Source organism: Rhinatrema bivittatum, unplaced genomic scaffold, assembly GCF_901001135.1.
Source record: "Rhinatrema bivittatum unplaced genomic scaffold, aRhiBiv1.1, whole genome shotgun sequence".
Lineage (NCBI taxonomy): Eukaryota > Metazoa > Chordata > Amphibia > Gymnophiona > Rhinatrematidae > Rhinatrema > Rhinatrema bivittatum.
The window spans coordinates 6,524-27,144 of record NW_021821470.1 but is presented as its reverse complement, the minus strand read 5'-3'; the positions used below and the strand labels follow the sequence as shown (position 1 = coordinate 27,144).

Sequence of the window (20,621 nt, the reverse complement as noted above, 5' to 3'; positions counted from 1 at the left end):
GGAGTTCCTTCTAGCCACAGACTTTACCCCAAATTGTATATGTGAACGTATGTACATAAGTTCAGTTTGAATTCTCACATGTAAGTGCTGTGGTACGCGAACAAACTCAGCCATACAATTGTGATTATAACATGTGCAGGTGAAGTTCTGTGCAAACAATTTAAAATTGAAAAGAGTGCCCTACACTCAATGCCTTTCCCCAGTTCACTTCAAACTGTGTCTCACGTGTACTTTTATGTGTACTGAGCCCTCGTAATTTTTAGAACAGCCATTTACACACATAGGAGCACGATTTGTGCATAAATGGTTTGCAAATCAGACCCTAAAAGTTCTGGGATCAGAAAGAATAGTGAGCTTCATTTATTAAGTTATTTTCCCATGGACTCAAAATGGGAGAAAAGCCTCAATAAATCAGGCCCAGAGTCCCTCAGAAAGAGAATCAAGTGCTAAACATGGAATATGACTGGATTTCTCTTTTTTGTCTCTCCTCAGACCCCCCGCTCTGTCTGCTCTGAGAGTTGTGTTCCTGGATTCAGGAAAGTTCTTCAGAGTCAGAAGCCGATCTGCTGCTTTGACTGCATCCCTTGCTCTGAAGGAGAATTTTCCAACAAAACAGGTAAATATGAAATATCTACATACAATACAGATACACACATGCACATGCTACAGCTATAATACAATCCCAATAGCACACACAAAATGGGGTAGATTTTCAAAGGGGTACGCGCTTAAGATACGCGCGTACCCCCCGAAAACCTACCCCAAACCCCCCCTGCACGCGCGAAGCCTATTTTGCATAGGCTCGGCGGTGCGCGCAAGCCTCGGGACGTACGTAAGTCCCGGGGCTTGCATGGAGGGGCGTGTCGGGGGGGGTGTTGGGGACGTGCCACGAGTGACGCGGCTTTTTGGGGGCGTGTCGCGAGTGATGCGGCGTTTCGGGGGCAGCATCGTGGGCATGGTTTCGGCCCGGGTGCGTTCCGGGGGCGTGACCGCGGTCTCTGAACCAGCCTCCGGACCGGAACATGGAGCGTGGTAGCCAGCCCGGCGCTGCGCGCCATGTTCTGGAACACACAGTGGTTGATGTTCCTTCTCCTCCAAGCTCTATTAATCAAAAATCCTTTTCACAAACACACAGTGGTTGATGTTCCTTCTCCTCCAAGCTCTATTAATCAAAAATCCTTTTCACAAATTTGTTCCAAAAATACCAGATCGTCCTTGAATTAAATCATCACTTTTCTGCTGGTCCCTAAGGAGATTGCAGAATGGCAGGTCTTCCTTATCCTGGGACCCTCAAAGACAGGATTCCTATTTCGTATACCCATATGACTCCCAGGAGTATTTCAAGGCTTCTTACAATGAAACTGCCCAATACCCAAAAGCAACCAGCCAGTTAGTAGACTGGTAATGCAAACTCCCAGTCTTGCTCTGGATCCCCAGGCAGGGCTTGCCTGGATTCTCTAATTAGGCCAAAAATACAAAACAGGAAAAACGCTCCTACACTCACAAACCAAAGGTACTGCCTTCAGACTCTTAGGAAGGATCTTCTTGAATAACCTCCAGGTGAAGGCCATCCCAGCACCCTCAAAGGGAGAGGCAGTACCAAATGGATCCTCCCCTGATTTCCTAACCTATAAAATTTCTGGCTAAGATAGTTAAACTAGGGCCTTAATGGTAATGAGCCTAGTGGGTCATTACAAATAAAAACAACAAATCATCTTAGCTCAGTAGATTGGTAACAGCAAGCAAATCAATAGCCTATGATGACAAAGAGAGAATGCTGCAAAACTAATTATATTAATGTAATTTATTAAAAGCCTGATTAAAATACCAAATCTTCAACTCTTTCCTAAATTTTAAGTTCATCACAGACGATGAAGGAAGAGAATTCCATAGGGTAGGAGACTTATAACTGAAAGAAGATGCTCTAGTGAAGTCTAAAGGAATAACCTAAAGACAGCCCATCTGAGAAAAAATTAGAGGTCAAGCAGGAGAATAGGGGATCAAAAGACTTAAGAGGTGCAACAGAGAGCCAGAGTAGAAGGTGAAAATGTTAGACACAAAACTTGAAATCTAAACTGGTAAGTGATTGATAGCCTGTGTAATTTTTGTAAGATGGGAGAAATGTGATCATATTTTCTAAGACCATAAATTACTCTTGTGGCAGTATTCTGGAGTAACTGTAATCCTTTCAACTGAGTATTTGGAATTCCAAGAATTAAAGAGTTGCAATAGTCTAATTAAGAAATGACAGAATTGTGGGTTAATAACTTCAAATCACTAGGGTCCAACAGAGGGTAGAGCCGATGGATATATCTAAGATAAAAGAAAGATTTCTGGTTCTTGGCCAAAATATAATGGACGATAGACAGTTGCGCATCAAGCTCTATTCTTAAAGCAGTTAGAATACTTTTAAGAGAGATCGTAGTGCCACAAATAACTGGTGCTATCTTTGGAATAGTTGATCTCGTACTAAACCAGAGTACTTCCATTTTTGCAGGGTTAATTTGTAGGTTGTGGCTTAGTAGCCAAGAAGCCACATGGTAAAGAAAATAATTCATAGCAGTTAAGTCAGGGGATGGTTAGAGGATAACTTTAAAAGGTACGCGCACAGGCCCGTGTTGAGTGTATGTGGACATACACAAATTTACTAAAGTATTTTATAAAATGTGTATATGATGCCTCTGCAGTTTATAAATTACACATATATTTGCACAGGAACATACGCATATATAAAAGCTAGTACATATATTTCTGCAATATATTAAAACCATGTATATCACTGCAGTGAGCGTGCATACGTCCTGATTTTAAATATATACATGCGTATAGTTTGCATGTGAAAATAAAATAAGAATTACTTGCATAAGTCAGATTTTGCACACAAACATCAGTTTATTTTAAAAGATACGTACATGAGTGAAATTACAAGTTTAACAATTATCCCACTGGTTCACCCAATTCTCCTGTAGCTCATCAAAACAATCCTGGTTCTTAAGCCTGAACTCGCCCCAGTTCATCCAGACCTCTCACCCAGTAATGTATTTAATATATATTTATATTTAAACATTAAATACTTTTATTATAACTTACACTTGATAATTAGCAGGTGTAAACTTATTTGAGTGTAGTAATATACGCGTTTGTGTCTTTTAAAATATCAACTTATGTACATAAGTGTTGACCTGCCCCGCGGTGCCCCTTTCTCATCCCCTTTTTACATGCATATATTTGTGCACAAAAGCAGATATATTTGAGTTTATTGAACGCTTGTAAAGCACTGATCGCTCGCGTAGAGGATACTGACATGCATATATGCTTAATTTTATGAGCATACCATTTTGACAATTCACCTTTTAATGTTTATGAAAGCTGTGAGCTTGAAGTCATCAATATAAAAAGATGGTCGGAAGCCACAATCTTGGATGACAATTGCTAGGGGAGATAGAAATATGGTGAAAAGAAGCGGAGAAAGAATGGGATCCTTTGGGACACCCAAAGACTAAAAGACTGAGTCTGACACCTGATGATTCCATTGCACTTGGAATGAGTGAACGCCCTCATGGACAGGAGGAGAACTAAGTCAGGAGAATTGAAATAAACTATATTCTTCATTTTATTTACTTATTTAAAGAATGTATACCCTGCTCTATTCTCTGTACTAGGTGGGTTACAATGTAAATGTATACAGTCAAAGCATTTAGAGTCTGTTAATCAATGTCTCTGTTTATCTATTTATGCTCTCTTTGTATGTTATACAGAGTTCTGCATTAATTAATTTCCTATATATTATCCTTTGCAAACTGTAGTTTGACTAATTCTGAGATGTTACAAAAACCTTAAGCAAACAAAGGAAATATATGACTACTTACTGATTAAAATTAATATGGAAGCACTATACTTGTAACTGTAATGAGGATCTGCATGGATGTATCTAGTATATTGGGGCAGATTTTATAAATCTGCACACACGCGTACTTTTGTTCGCGCACCAGGCGCGAACAACAGTACGAGGGATTCGAGGGATTGAGAGAGTTCAAGAGAGAAAGTGAGACAGGAGAGAGCAGAAACGCGAATCAGACCAAATTGAGACATATTGGGGCGGATTTTAAGACCCTGCTCGCCTAAATCCGCCCAAAACCGGGCGGATTTAGGCGAGCAGGGCCCTGCGCGCCGGGAAGCCTATTTTACATAGGCCTACCGGCGCGCGCAGAGCCCCAGGACTCGCGTAAGTCCCGGGGTTCTCCGAGGGGGGGGTGTCGGGGGCGTGTCGGGGGCGGGCCCGGTCGTCGCGGCGTTTCGGGGGGGTGTCGGCAGCGTTTTGGGGGCAGGTACGGGGGCGTGGCTACGGCCCGGGGGCGGTCCGGGGGCGTGGCCGCGCCCTCCGTACCCGCCCCTAGGTCGCTGCCCGGCGCGCAGGAGGCCCGCTCACGCGCGGGGATTTACGCCTCCCTCTGGGAGGCGTAAATCCCCGGAGAAAGGTAAAGGGGAGGTGTAGACAGGGCCGGGCGGGTGGGTTAGGTAGAGGAAGGGAGGGGAAGGTGAGGGGAGGGCGTGAGAGGATTCCCTCCAAGGCCGCTCCGATTTCGGAGCGGCCTTGGAGGGAACGGGGGTAGGCTGCGCGGCTCGGCGCGCGCCGGCTATACAAAATCCATAGCCTTGCGCGCGCTGATCCAGGTTTTTAGCAGATACGCACGGCTCCGCGCGTATCTACTAAAATCCAGCGTACTTTTGTTTGCGCCTGGAGCGCAAACAAAAGTAGGCTATTCGCGCTCCTTTTAAAATCCGCCCCATTGAGAATACCCACTTGAAGTCTTCACCCTAGGAGAGAGATTGGGACTCTGTGCAGAGACTGTGTTTCACCCTTTTAGACCAGCTTCGGAGGGATTGTTCCTGCCCGAGAAAGGATACCTGCCCATCTGGGAACCTTATTAAATCCAAGTCCTGGATGGTGACTGTTCCCAGCCCTGGTAATAAGAGATCCATGTGTTGTGTTTGTGGCATTGTGTGAACTCTTAGTCACAGTGGACATGACTTCACCCTCAGGGAGTGGCCCCGTGGGGAACCACAGCAATAGGCTAACCTCAGAGAGCAGACACTTGTAGGTAGAAAGCTTTATTGTACTGCTGTAGATAGATGGTATGATGCAGGAAGGAAAGGCACTGAAGTCCGCAAGGTGCCAATATGTTCAGACAGTCTCAGATTTAGAAGACTCACCCAGATGTTCAAGATAGCTAGGAGCCCGCAATGCGGGCAAGGCCGAGCCTGGTGGGTGGAATTGGAGCACCGGATCATAGAGGTACTCAAAGGAGCATAGTGCGGCGTCTTCCTGGCGATGAAGACAGTGGGACCGAATGTCCGTGGTGCAGGATACACAGACTGGTAAGCCTTCGAGGAGCGAGTACCTGTTAGTTCAGAATCCTGAAATAAACAGAAAGAGAGAGCGAGCCCCAAGGAGCGGTTGTCTAGTTAGTAGAAACCCCGAAGGGTGGTTGGAAGCCAGAGACCCCAGAGGAGCGGGTGCCTAGAGCTTCGTAAGGAGTGAGATCCCCGGAGGATAGCGAAGCATCTAAGCAAGCAGCTTAGAGCGGTCAGAGAAGCTTAAATTGAAGTCCTTGCTAACTCAAAGATGGTAGCATAATGGAGGCTTTAAATACCCAGAGGTATCGACATCATGCGGTGGGGATGGCCCTGAGGTTCCCGCCATGACGTGTATTTGAGCGTAGGCAACGTGCACACGCGCGCCCTAGGAGGCTACGGGAAGAGGCATAGCGGACTGGGATACCCATGCTGAGTTGGAGATGCCAAGGGTTTCAGCATTCGGCACCAGAGGCAGCCATCTTGCCCAAGGAGGAGGAAAAGAGTAGAAAAGAGGTAAAGCAGAGCAGTCGCAGCCATCTGTGACCGACAGATGCAACACCATGCACAGATAGAGGCATAAGAATATGAAAGGTAAAGATCATCTGTGATGCTGAGGATGGTGTTAACTGTGCCATATACACATTTTGATTCATCATCAGTAAAATTATTTTTGGGCACTCAGAGTCTCTGGTGTTTTATTGGCACTTGAAGCTCTTACAGTGAGAAAGGAAGGGTATCTCTCCCAGGGAAAAGGTTATATTTTGCGATGGAGGTGGACCTTTGGCTTGGCGCAGGATTGGTACGGCCCTCTGAGGGATCCCAGAGGGCGCCTGTCGCCAGGAGGCGTAGCACACAAGGAGACAGAGGCTGTCAGGAACTTCACCAATACCGGTCCGGGGGCTCTGCGGGTTGAGCTCTTGGATTTCTGGACGGCCTGGGCTTAGGTGGGCCTCTGGGGGTCTCCTGGAGAGATGACGAAGAGTTGTGCCCACCAAGAGAAGAGGTGTGTGGCTGTCGGCGAACAGACGAGCTAGACTGGAACTGAGAGTATCGGAGACCACGGGAACAAGACAGGAACTGAAGGTCCTCCAGGTAGGATAGGCAGTGCCTAGTAGTCCAGCTCGAAGAAGGCTGCGGGTAGTGACAAAGCAGACGAGCCTGGTGTTCACAGGAGGAGCGAAGAGAGTGTCCGATTAGAGCACAAGGGTCAAAGCCAGTTTATCCATCCAAGAATGGTCAGCCAAAGCGAGGGTCGGTTCCAGGTATAAGAACATAAGAACATAAGTCCGAGCGTAGTCAAAGGCAAGTAGAGGTCAGTTCCAGGTATCAGTCCGAAAGGATACAACCTGGGTAGCGAGACGAGGACAGGACTCAGGAACAATGAAACTCAAAACAGATGCTGGAACACAGGAATAACGCAGGAACACTGGAAAAGGCACAGGAACAAGGAACGCAGGAACACTGGAACAAGCACAGGAACAAGGAACGCAGGAACACTGGAACAAGCACAGGAACAAGGACGGCAACTAGCTTCACACTGAGGTGATGACCCGATTGCCAAGGCGAGGTTCTGGGGAAAGGGCCTCACCTTCTATACGGTGATTAGGTGACATCATCGATGCACACTGCAGAGCGATTTCCCACCTTGGGCCCTTTAAAGGGCTGGGCAGTCCGCGTGTGCACACCTAGGGGCAGACCCAACACGAAGGAGGATGGCGAGAGGAGCGCTGGGAAGTCGAAGGCCAGAAACGGCCTGGGGCCGCCACCACAAAATGCTGTGAATGCAGGAGCACAGGCAAGATGAGCAGGCCCGGGCGTGGTCCTGGTGTGGCCGGGACGTGCAACAGTCACTCCTGTCACTCCAGGCCCCGAAGGATGATCCTTTCCCCTCACTAACAAAAGATTCAGGCCCTGGGAGAATAGAGACTTGTATGAGCTAGCTGGAGTGATCCAGTTTCAAAAGTAACAATCCTTTTATGGCCCATCAATGTTAACCCAGCAGAGGGAGATGGAGTTACATATTGTCTTATGGGTTTCTGCTTTTATTGTTTATGTTCAGTTTAATTGACTAATTATGATTTTTTTTATTGAAACCTGAATAACAGGTTTTAAAGGTGGGATATAAAATTTTAATAAATGAAAATGAAACTTACATATGCATATAATATTGAAACTCCTATCTTGAGTCTCCATTTTTTTTAAAATGTCTGAATTTTTGGAATAAAGATGTGTATGGAAATAAGAGTTTACATGTGTTGTTTTCTATAGATGCAGAGAATTGCATGAAGTGCCCTGAAGATCAATGGCCCAGTGAGAAGAAGGATGAGTGCCTCCCAAGAGTCATAGACTTTTTGTCCTACAAGGATCCCTTGGCTGCAGCTTTGGCTTCCATTGCTATTCTCTTCTCCATCATAACTGCCCTAGTGCTAGCAATCTTTCTTAAATACCAGGACACACCCATAGTGAAAGCCAATAACCGGGACCTTAGCTATGTCCTCCTCTTCTGTCTCATGCTGTCCTTTCTCTGCTCTTTGATATTCATCGGCCGTCCTGGAAGAGTGACCTGTTTGCTCCGACAAGTTGCTTTTGGGATCATTTTTACAATTGCTGTTTCTTCTGTGCTGGGAAAAACCATCATGGTAGTCATTGCTTTCAATGCCACCAAGCCCAGCAGCAAGTTAAGGAAGTGGGTAGGAACACGAGTCTCCAGCTCTCTAGTCCTTCTCTGCTCCTTGGGTGAAGTTGTGATATGCACTGCATGGCTACTCATCTCTCCTCCATTCCCAGACTATGACACACAGTCTGAACCTGGGAAGATGATACTTCAGTGTAACGAGGGGTCCACCATTGCATTTTATAGTGTGATTGGGTACATGGGCTTCTTGGCTCTCTTAAGTTTCATTGTGGCTTTCCTAGTAAGGAAGTTGCCTGACAGTTTCAATGATGCCCAGTTTATCACTTTCAGCATGATGGTGTTCTGCAGTGTTTGGGTCTCCTACATCCCAGCGTACCTGAGCACCAAAGGCAAATACATGGTGGCAGTGGAGATCTTTGCCATCTTGGCTTCGAGTGCTGGATTGCTGGGCTGCATATTCATCCCCAAGTGCTACATTATTCTGCTCAGGCCAGACCTGAATACAAGGGAGCATTTAATTGGGAAACAATATTCTAAAAAAACTAAATGACAAAGGATTTCTTCTTCATCACCATGGTGTTAATGTCCCATTAAATTTGACAATTATTTTTCGAGGTAATCAAAGCAATTTAATGTTACATTCATTTTGTCTTTATGATTTCTCACTTGAGAAAAGCTCTTGTGCTATTTCAACCCCTTTTTGTGTTTCTTCACATGAGGAAAAATGTTTTGGGATGGAAGGAAAGGGGATGTGTTCAAAGACAGGCTAGAATAATTTGGAAAATAGATGAGTTGAATTGAACATCACAGGATTTCATATTCTGTTTCATAATCACTAAAACTAAGCCACATTCAGGGAATAATGTAGTTTTGATCCACTCCTGTTTTTCTAACTCCCTCTCCCAGATCAGCCTGTGAGCTGACAGGGCCAAACTGTATTTCAGGATTTTTTTTGGAAAAGTAAACCAGCATTATTTAAAAATAACCTTTTAGGCATTATGTGATTGCCCGGTATCCATTCATCAAGGGGAACATTTTCTATGATATTTCCCTGAATAAATGGATGTTAAAAACATTGGAAATTACCACTACAAAACTTCCGCACCTCCTATGCAGAGAAAATAGATGAGTGTAGGATGAAGGTGGGACCAGGGTGGCCACGATTAGGAATGTGTGAGGATTCACAATCCAGTAGGAGCACTGAGAGGAGAGGATCATCTTGCTGATAGCTGAAGAGGATCAGAAAGTATTGCTTTGGGAAATTTTAGAACTTAAAATGTTTTGGGGAAAGGTAAACTATTAGAGTATATTCTTTACTGTGTATACGTGTTTGTTATAAAAAAAAAAACAAGCCAAAATGTAGGACATGGCTTAAAGTTTGTGTATTTGCTATAAATAGCAATCCAAAAAGATTCTAAATTATTCCTGTCAACTGAAAAGCAGGTTGTTAATACAAGGAAAAAACACACTTTGAAATATCTGTATGCCAATGCCAAAAGTCTAAGAAGATGGGAGAATTAGAGAGTATAGCAGTGACTGATAGATAATTGGCATCTCAAAGAAATAGTGGAAGGATGAGAACCAATGAGATAGTGCCATATCAAGGTACAAATTATATCACAATGATAGGTAGGAGCAGCTTGGTGGAGGGGTTGGGTTGTGCTTCATGTCTGGGATGACATATAGTCTAACAGAATAAGGATTCTACAAGAGACTAACAGGTAAATTTGAAAAGCTTGGTGCGTGCCAAAGCCGGAAGAAACGCGTGTATCTCAGACTGACACACACTGCATGGATTTTAAAAAGCACCAGAGTATGCATGTATGTTCTGGTACGCCCACAAATAGAAAAGTAAAAAAGGGGGCGGGTCAATGGCATGGTCTGGGTGGAGCATGGGCGGGACATGGGCATTCCGGGAAGGTCACTTGAAATGTGTGTGTTTTTAGACCCAGAAGCGTGCACCAGGGTTCCCTATCACATAGCTTTACTTCTGCTATGGATGGCATGAAAGCTTTAAAATAAGAAAATCAGAGATAGTCAGTGGGCTTTGAAGAGTCGGGGCAAATAGGGTAAAAAGGAGGAAGGTTAATTATGGGGGTTTATCAGGTTGGAAGCCTTTACCTGGGTGAACTGGGAATGGACTGGGGAAACTGGTAATTATGTGAATGTGCATATCTAACCCCCCCCCCCACCACTTACGCAGTAGAACCGGCAATTGCACACACAAGCGCATGGCCATACAAAATTGCACGCACATGTATGCTCGTACATCCAATTTTATATCATATGGGGTAGATTTTCAGAGCCCTGCTCGCCTAAATCCGCCCAAAACCGGGCGGATTTACGCGAGCAGGGCCCTGCGCGCCGGGAAGCCTATTTTACATAGGCCTCCCGGCGCGCGCAGAGCCCCGGGACTCGCGTAAGTCCCGGGGTTCTCGGAGGGGGGCGTGTCGGGGGGCGGGGCCGGAGCGCGCGGCGTTGCGGGGGCGTGTCGGCAGCGTTTTAGGGGCGGGTACGGGGCGTGGCTACGGCCCGGGGGCGTGGCCGCGCCCTCCGTACCCGCCCCCAGGTCACGGCCCGGCGCGCAGGAGGCCCGCTGGCGCGCGGGGATTTACATCTCCCTCCGGGAGGCGTAAATCCCCCGACAAAGGTAAGGGGGGGGTGTAGACAGGGCCGGGTGGGTGGGTTAGGTAGGGGAAGGGAGGGTAAGGTGAGGGGAGGGCAAAGGAAAGTTCCCTCCGAGGCCGCTCCGATTTCGGAGCGGCCTTGGAGGGAACGGGGGGAGGCAGCGCGGCTCGGCGCGCGCAGGCTATACAAAATCGATAGCCTTGCGCGCGCCGATCCAGGATTTTAGTGGATACGCGCGGCTCCGCGCGTATCTACTAAAATCCAGCGTACTTTTGCTTGAGTCTGATGCGCAAGCAAAAGTAGGCTGATCGCGCTTCTTTTAAAATCTACCCCTATGTGTATATACGTGGCTATGTTATAAAATGGCTGCATCCATTCGTGTGAGCCACCATACGCGCATACTTGTATGACTGTGTGACTGTTTAAAAGTTACCATCTAAATGCGCAATAGAATCTTTATGGAGAAAAATCCCATGTGTGTTGGGGAAGAGTATAGCAAAAGGAGTATACTACATTCTACAACGAGTGAGATTATCAAATTTGCAGATGATACAAAATTGTTCAGAGTAGTTAAATCACAAGCAGATTGTGATAAATTGCAGGAAGACCTTGTGAGACTGGAAAATTGGCATGAAAATGGCAGATGAAATTTAATGTGGATAAGTGCAAGGTGATGTATATAGGGAAAAATAACCCATACTATAGTTACACAATGTTAGGTTCCATATTAGGTGCTACAACCCAAGAAAGAGATTTAGGCGTCATAGTGGATAACACATTGAAATCATCGGTTCAGTGTCCTGCGGCAGTCAAAAAAGCAAACAGAATGTTGGGAATTATTAGAAAGGGATTGGTGAATAAAACGGAAAATGTCATAATGCCTCTGTATCGCTCCATGGTGAGACCGCACCTTGAATACTGTGTACAATTCTGGTCACCGCATCTCAAAAAAATATAATTGCGATGGAGAAGGTACAGAGAAGGGCTACCAAAATGATAAGGGGAATGGAACAGCTCCCCTATGAGGAAAGACTAAAGAGGTTAGGACTTTTCAGCTTGGAGAAGAGATGGCTGAGGAGGGATATGATAGAGATGTTTAAAATTGTGAGAGGACTAGAACGGGTAGATGTGAATTGGTTATTTACTCTTTTGGATAATAGAAAGACTAGGGGGCACTCCATGAAGTTAGCATGGGGCACATTTAAAACTAATTGGAGAAAGTTCTTTTTTACTCAACGTACAATTAAACTCTGGAATTTGTTGCCAGAGGATGTGGTTAGTGCAGTTAGTATAGCTGTGTTTAAAAAAGGATTGGATGAGTTCTTGGAGGAGAAGTCCATTACCTGCTGTTGACTGAGTTGACTTGGAAAGCAGCCACTGCTATTAATAGCAACGGTAACATGGAATAGACTTAATTTTTGGGTATTTGTCAGGTTCTTATGGCCTGGATTGGCCACTGTTGGAAACAGGATGCTGAGCTTGATGTACCCCTGGACTGACCCAGTATGGCATGTTCTTATGTTCACTTGGCCAAAATAATGAAACAGATGATGAAATGTGAAGAGAAATTAGGGAAGCTAACAAAATTGGCTGTGCAGTAATAATGGGAGATTTCAATTACCCTAATATTGAATGGGTAAATGTAACATCAGGACATGCTAGGGAAATAAAATTCCTGGATAGAATAAATGACAGTTTTATAGAGCAATTAGTTCAGAAAGGGAGCAAGTTTAGATCTAATTCTTAGTGGAGCGCAGGATTTGGTGAGAGATGCAACGGTGATGGGGCCGCTTGGCAATAATGATCACAACAATCTATGCAACTCCTCCTTTCCCTCCCCCATGCAACCCTTTCAACTCTTCATTTATTTATTTATTTATTTTATTTATTTTGAAGGTTTTGTGTACCGATATTCGTTAGGAAAACATCACATCGGTTTCCATAGAACTATAAAATAGCCAACAGGGCTTTACAATGAAACTGATACAATAAACAATGAACAGGGGAGGGGGGGGGAGGAAGGGGAGGTGGATTAGAGGGTGTGGGAAACCAGGGTTATACTGTACATATGGGTTAACATAAAACATATTTAAATACAATTATAATTAGCATACATTATAGTTAGTATAAATATAGATAAAGATACAACCCCTATCCCCTCTATACATTCTGTCCATCTTCATCCCCCTCTACCCCCTTTCTTTCTTTCCCCCCAATCCATCCCCCAATCATTTCTCTCAATATCATCTCAGTTATCCAACAACCTCTATTTAAGTCTCGTTCATTGTATAGTTTATTTAATTTTATTTTACTCACTGTTTTCCTATAAGTTCTATGAAAAGCCTCTGTTTTGCTGATTTTGAAGTTATAATGTAAACCAAACTGATGTTATCCTACGAAGTCCGGTATATAAAAACCACAAATAAATAAATAAATTAATGACTGGACGGGGTACAGTAAGTAAATCCATGGCCCTAGTGCTAAATTTTCAAAGGGAAAAATGTGATAAAATGAGAATAGAAAAAAACTGAAAGGTGCAGCTTCATTTCATTTTTTCATTTCATTTTTATAATTTATTAATCGCCTAACACTGTTAGGCCTAGGCGATATACAAAATGCACACACATAATAAAAGCAACACAGACAAAAACAAATACAAATAAAATAGTTTTATAGAAACAAACTGATGAAAAATTATCTGATATTCATTACCTTATGCATTAAATTGTTGAAGTATTACCTTCAGCAATTATACACACAATTCAGCAAATATTCCTTAAAGGCAGTTTTAAATTTTTTAACATCCTCAATAGATCGTAGTTCATAAGGAATCATATTCCAGCAATTAGGTGCCGCTATGGAGAAAGATGTTTCTCTTGTGTAATGTAAATGGGCTAATCTCACTGAAGGGACTTCGAGTAAATTGAGTTGTGAAGACCTAAGTACTCTAGCTGGCTTATGGATCCGAAATAAGGCGTTAAACCAAAAATCAGAGGAAGATGCGCGTAATTTAAAAATAATCATTCCTATCTTGAAAATTATACGTTCCGCCATAGGAAGCCAATGAAGTCTACATAGAATTGGTGTAATTCGATCAAAACGTTTAGAAGATGACACTAACCTCGCTGCTGAATTCAAAGGTTAAGCGGGTGCATTATTAAAAACTTCCATCATAGAAGTGCAGTCCAGATGAATTCCATGCATTAAGAAAAGTGGAAGGAAGGCCAAATGATTGCCGGTATGGTTAAAAGGTGAGGTGAAAATAGGAAAAAAGCATAAGCATTTTCAAGTTCAATCTAAAACATTGATAAGACAGGCTACAAGAAAACTTGAAAAGAAGTTTGCTATAGAGGCAAAACCTCATAATAAAAACTTTAAAAAATATATCTGAAGCAGGAAGCCTGCGAGGAAGTTGGTTGGACCATTAGATGATCAAGGGGTTAAAGGGCACTTACTGGTAGATTTTAAAAGTACTACTCTCACAAAGCCGGGAGATATGTGCGTGACTCCGCCTGGCGTGTGCCGCATGGATTATATAAACCACGCGAGTATGTGCATATCTCGTCATATGCGCACTAATTAAAAAGCTTAAAAAAGTGTTGGGGAATAGCCGGGACATGGGTGGGCTGAGACTGTGCCATGAAATCTGCACGTAAGTATGTTCATGCACAAGCTCGCGCCGGTGTCCCTTACCACTTAAGTTTACTTCTGCTATGGACGACGTGTAAGTAGTAAAACAATAAAAACAATGCTAGTCAGCGGGGTTTTAAGGGTCGGGTAAAAGGTAGGCAAGTTAGCTAGGGGGTTTAGGAAGTTTTCTCCTTTACTGGGGAAAACTGGGAACAAACTGGAGAAACAGGTAATTGCGTTGGCACGCGTATCTATTAAAATTCCCCCCTCTTACGCGCTCAAGACGGCATTTGTGTGCACATGCAAATGTCAATATAAAGGAGTGCGCACATGTAGACATCTATAGCCAATTTTATAACATGTGCTCGTCTATGTGCATAGACGCTCATATGTTATAAAATCACTGCTTCCATGTGCGCGTGCGGCAAACGCATGCGGTTCTTAAAAATTATCTATAGGGAAGATAAAGCCATCGTAGAAAGACCACGTGACTTCTTTGCATCGGTGTTTACCGAGAAGGATTTTGGGGAGATACCCATTCCGGAGACGGATTTCATGGGTGACAATTCAGATGAACTAACCAAATCACGGTGAACTTGAAAGATGTAGTAGACCAGTTTGACAAACTGAAGAGTAGCAAATCACCTAGACCAGATGATATAAACCCCATGGTTCTGAAGGAAATAAAAAATGAAATTTCAGTCATGTTACAAGTAATTTGTAACCTATCATAAAAATCATCTGTTGTACCTGAAGAGTGGATGGTGACTAAATATAACCCTAAAGTATGAAAAGGGCTCCAATGGTGATCCGGGAAACTATAGACCGGTGAGACTGACTTGTACCAGGAAAAATCGTGGAAATTATTATAAAGCATAAAATGACAGAGTATATGGACAGACTGAACTAATGGGTCACAGCCAGCATGGATTTACACAAGTGAAGTCTTGCCTCACAAATCTGCTATATTTTTTTGAGGAGTGAATAAACATATGGATAAAAGTAAACCAGTAGATGTGGTGTATTTGGAGTTTCAGAAGGAGTTTGGCAATGTCCCTCAGGAAAAGCTTCTTAGAAAACTAAAAAGTCATGGGATAGGCATTGTCCTTTTTTGGATTTCAAATTGGTTAAAACATGGGAAACAGAGTGTAGAATTATAAATTATGTACAAAGCGAGGTACAGACAACAAATGTAAAAACACCAATAACATTCCATTAAAACAGTCAGGAAAATTGCAATTACTTAATAACTGCAACCCCCACCATTAGGAAAACATGCACTTGATTTGAAGAAGAATCACAAATACTTGTCATTTATCTGGTCAACCAAACTTTCTAATAACTCATTAAACTATTTTGCCCCATTACTGTTGTTTATTCCTTGAACAAGTGATTGGTCTCATAGTTAGATACAGAGGATGACAGATAAAGCCCAAACTGGTCCATCCAGTCTGCCCAGTTAAGATTCCTCTGCTTTGGGTAGATGAGCATACATATTCCCACATGCAACCAAGCACCAGCTTCCCACCCACTACCTTGTCTTTTTCACTATTCACGCCCATTTATCCACCAGTGCCATCACAGGGCTTGTTCAAGGGCATTAGGTGCACTAGGTCGGGACACAACTGACACAGTGCTCACAAGCATGACACACTGAAAACATAACCACCATGGGGTTAATATAAGCATATACTCTGCATCCACAGGAACCCCCAACCCCCAAAAATGGGTGCACAGCAGAACTAGGATATTTCCCCAGACAGCTTGCCATACAAAAATAATATTCTTATTCTGGTCTCATCTCAGTAACAGGAACACAAACTCCCTCTCCTACCAGGTTCATTGTAAATAAAACCTGTAAAAAAGCACTCAGCACATGTGTAGAAAACTTGCCATACCATAGCAGCACTAACTCCAAGGACTCAAACAGTAATAGGCCTACCTATGAAAAGCAGAGGTGCATCACCAATGCATGTCCTATTGAGAAAACAAAGACTGATACAATTGCCTACATGCTAGTAAAATACCTCACCTTGGTCACACACAACACCAACCTTCTCCAAATATAGAATAAGAGTCCACAAATTACAAATGTGGAGAAGAAAACTGGAATGGAAATCCCAAAAAGTCACTCTGCATGAGGTGCAAAACTGGAGAACTAGAAACAGAAATCCACTAAGCAGAGTACAAAGACAGAAGAAATGCACATTCCCAAAATGGACATATTATGGCTCTTGAACCCGTCACTCTCCTTCCGTGCCCCCATCAGCCCTCATTTCTCCCAACTGCTCCCTTTTAATCATTCCCTCACACTTACGCCCAGCATTCCCGACATCTCCTCCCCACACCCTTCCCTGTGTTCCCTCTTTCCCCTGCTCGACTCTCCCTGCCCCCTTCTTCCCTCTCTCCCCTCCCTGCTCAGACACCCCACTTATCCCTTCCTGCACAGCAGCCATCACATTCCCTCTCTCATCCACCTCTCTTTGCCCAGCATCCCAAACTCCTCCCCCCCCCCCCCCCCAACAGCGTGAAGAGAGCATCAGCAGCATCACTTCCAGGCCCAGCAGGGGGAGATAAAGTTGGTGTCACCTCAGAATCAGAAGGGCTAGAGTTGGTAATGTCTTGCTCGGATCTGGGTGAAGGAGGAATCAGCCTCCACTGGGCCAGAAAGAAAAGGAAGCAAGAGTAGCTTTCTGTCAGGCCTGATAAAGGAGACGTTGGCTTACTCCCACCCGGGCTGTTGAGAAGACAGCAGGCTCTTGTTGGGCCTGTGACATCACCCAGGTCCTCGCACACACCATTGTGTCCTTACACACCTTTTGAGAACCACTGCCCTAAACAAAGCTTGCAGCTGTGTGTGACACCCCCCTCTCTCTCTCACACAATTAAAAATGATGTGGGAGGACTTACAGCTGGTGACCTCTCGTTGGAGAGGCAGGCAGAGGAGGGCCGAGTCAGGAGCGCCGTTTACACCTGGTGAGCTGATCTCGCGGATTACCCCGAAGCCATGCCCCCGAAGTGACGACATCAAGGAGGGCCCAAACGCCGGGATAAAAGAGAGAGAGCAGAGAGGTATCCCAGAGGACTTACAGCTGGTGACCTCTCGTTGGAGAGGCAGGCAGAGGAGGGCCGAGTCAGGAGCGCCGTTTACACCTGGTGAGCTGATCTCGCGGATTACCCCGAAGCCACGCCCCCGAAGTGACGACATCAAGGAGGGCCCAAACGCCGGAATAAAAGAGAGAGAGCAGAGGAGGTATCCTGGAGGACTTACAGCTGGTGACCTCTCGTTGGAGAGGCAGGCAGAGGAGGGCCGAGTCAGGAGCGCCGTTTACACCTGGTGAGCTGATCTCGCGGATTACCCCGAAGCCACACCCCTGAAGTGACGACATCAAGGAGGGCCCAAACACCGGGATAAAAGAGAAAGAGCAGCGGCGCGCAGCCACAGGCGCGCAGCCGAAGCCGCGCGCCAAAGGGGCGCGCCCCTGGTAAAAAATTTTCTTCGTGACTGTAGAGTGACTTTTTCCTACTATATGGGTAGGAAGAGGAAACCTAAAGTTTGGTCATCGTCTCCGGCGTCTACAGAGGTGAAGGGTCCGATGGACCAGCATATAAGGCGGGTAAGTCAAACTGCCCGCAATATAATACCGGACATTTCCTTTTCATCGGGTGCTTCAGACAGCCCGGGCCAGCAACTAGTATCTCAATCACTTTTGGAGTTAAATGTACCTATTGAATCGCAACTAGAGGAGATAAATACAAATAATGTAAATATACAGCCCTCAATGCAGGGGAATGAGAATTTGGGGAGAATTGTTGAAATGACTGGCCTACAGGGTGCAAGCCCATCAATAATAGACCCCCAAACAGTGACTCTAGTTGATGTTTGGAAGGCTATCAATGACCTCCAGAAAACAATGACTGGTTTCATGGAACAAACGAATAAAGGCAATGTGGAAATGAAAAATGTATTGCAGATATATGAAAATCGGTTAAAACAGGTGGAAGAAGTGGGAAAGGCTAATTCTGTACAGATAACTTCTCTACAGACTGTAAACGCTTCTTTTATTAAAGATAGCCTGGTAAATTCAAGGCAGATAGAGAGCCTAGAAAATGAAAACAGGATCAAAAACCCTCGGTTTTTGAACTTTCCCATGACTAGGCTCCTGTCTGCTACTGAATTGTTAAAAAAATATTTAATTGAAAATTTATCTATATTAAATATTGACGATCAATCTATATCAAAAATTTATTATGTCTTGAGTTCAAGAATTAAAAGACAGGAAGGAGAGGAAGGTATGGACAGTGTCCAACAAGCATCCCCTAATTTAACCTCCTTCCTGGAATCATCAGTGGATGATATTCCGCAGAGAGCCACGCTACTAGTCACTTTCTGCAGAGAGAAAGATAAAATAAATATTCTTCAGAAATTTTTCAAAAATAGGGAACATTTATTTTGTGGTTATAAGGTCCAAGTGTTTCCAGATGTCTCCAGATCCACTCAATACAGGAGGAAACAATTCCTTTTATTAAAGCCTAGAGTACTGTCCCTAGGGGCAATATATTTTTTGCGTTTCCCCTGTAAATGCCTTATTGTTTACCAAAAGAATAGGTTTATTTTTCAGGAACCGAGTCATCTGGAAACGTTCTTGGCAGATAAGGAAGCTGGTTGAGATTTCAGTAGTTGTATAAAATATATAGATCCAGCAATAGTAATAATTCAATTACAATTTTCCTGTTTATTTAATTATTCCTTGGTAGATTCCTCCCAAATTGTGGACTATAATTTTGACATATAGAAGTTTGAATGTTCTTGTAAAATTAGTTCTTGACTTAATTGTGATATATGCAATTGTATTTCTTGATTTTTGCATTTTTTATAATTTGTAAAACTCTAATAAACTTTAAATAAAAAAAAAAAGATGTGTTTATAACAAATTTATACATGGAAAAGGACATTTAAAGTAAAGTCTTCTGAGGTAAAAATATAAGGTACAAAACATATATATTACATTTACATGTATTGCCGTAGTGCCTAACAGAAAAACCGGCAAAAAAGGCATTTGGAATCCATATGGTACTAAGCCTATTGTAACAATACAGAAAGAGCAGGAACCTCTAATCCAAGCTACTGAGAACAATACAAAAGTTCCAAAAAATCTAATGCTTCTTAAAATTCACTCTACACATTCAAACACACACACATATATATATGAACACAGCATCAGATGTATATACAGGTGCCTTTTCTGCAATCTACCATTTCTTGCCATGCAATGGGCTGCAAACAGTTTCTGAAACACGCACCAAAATTTCATTCATTTGCTGGTTCCAAGAAATTCTTCTCTACCCTTTAGTGTTTATGAAAATTTAGCAGTACTTAGCTTCAAAAACTGTCCATCCTAGTACCGTATTTTTCGGACTATAAGGCGCACATAAAAACCTACGATTTTCTCAGAAACCGGAAGTGCGCCTTATAATCCGGTGTGCCTTATATATGAATTTTTCTCAAGCACAGGCTCGCACTCACCTCTTGGCCTCCTCTTTGCGTGTCGCCGCAGGATGGGCTCTGCAGTGGTCCTGCTACCGGGCCTCTTCTTCTTCTCGGGCCGCTGCGACTTGAGATTCGTGGCGGTCTGTAAACGCAAGTGCGGCTCCACTTCTGCACACGCTGATGCTTCCCCTCCTTCCTGCTCACGCGGCTCCGGCAACGTTTACTTCCGGGGACGCACAGGCAGGAAGGAGGAGGAGCATCAGCGTGTTTAAACGCAATCTTTTTCTTGGCCTTGCCGATCTGCCTGTCGCTGCGCCCGGGGGCAACTATGCAGATACTTGGAAAGCCCAGGGGCGCTTTAATCAGCGGACTTTGCACCAGTTCTCAAAGGGCAAGTATCTGCCTACTTTCCCTTTGGCTATTGCCCACAGAGATTTGCAGCTGCTTTTTCTGAAGATACATTTTCCCCTCCAAAACAGTCCATGTAGTTTTGAAAATGCAACACTTCGCATGCTCTTGTCCTCCCCCCACCCCCCCCTCCCCCCAGCCTAACCCCGTCTCTGAGCCCGCCTGCTTTTCCCAATGTGTAAAGGTACGTGCATTGTTGGTCCTGTGCATGCTCTGACCGGGTACAAAGCAGTCAAATTTCAGTCAAGCTGTTAACCCAGGGAAATGCTTTTGTAAATCACCACATCCTGTAATAATACTATCTGGTTTTAGTTGGGGGGATAATAAAAAGTACCGTAGTTTTAAAGGGTCGGCGCAACCGATTAAAAAAAAGGCTCTGAGCCGCGCCTTATAATCCGGTGCGCCTTATATATGAATCTGGACGCCTTAGCAGGCACTCATTGATAATGCGCCTTATAATCCGGTGCGCCT

The 20,621-nt window shown here is 44.1% G+C and overlaps 1 pseudogene; it reads left to right on the top strand.

Annotated features, from left to right (window-relative positions):
• The window catches only part of LOC115082680, a 54,691-nt pseudogene extending 37,800 nt beyond the window's left edge, over positions 1-16,891 (top strand).
• The last annotated feature ends 3,730 nt before the right edge of the window (positions 16,892-20,621 follow it).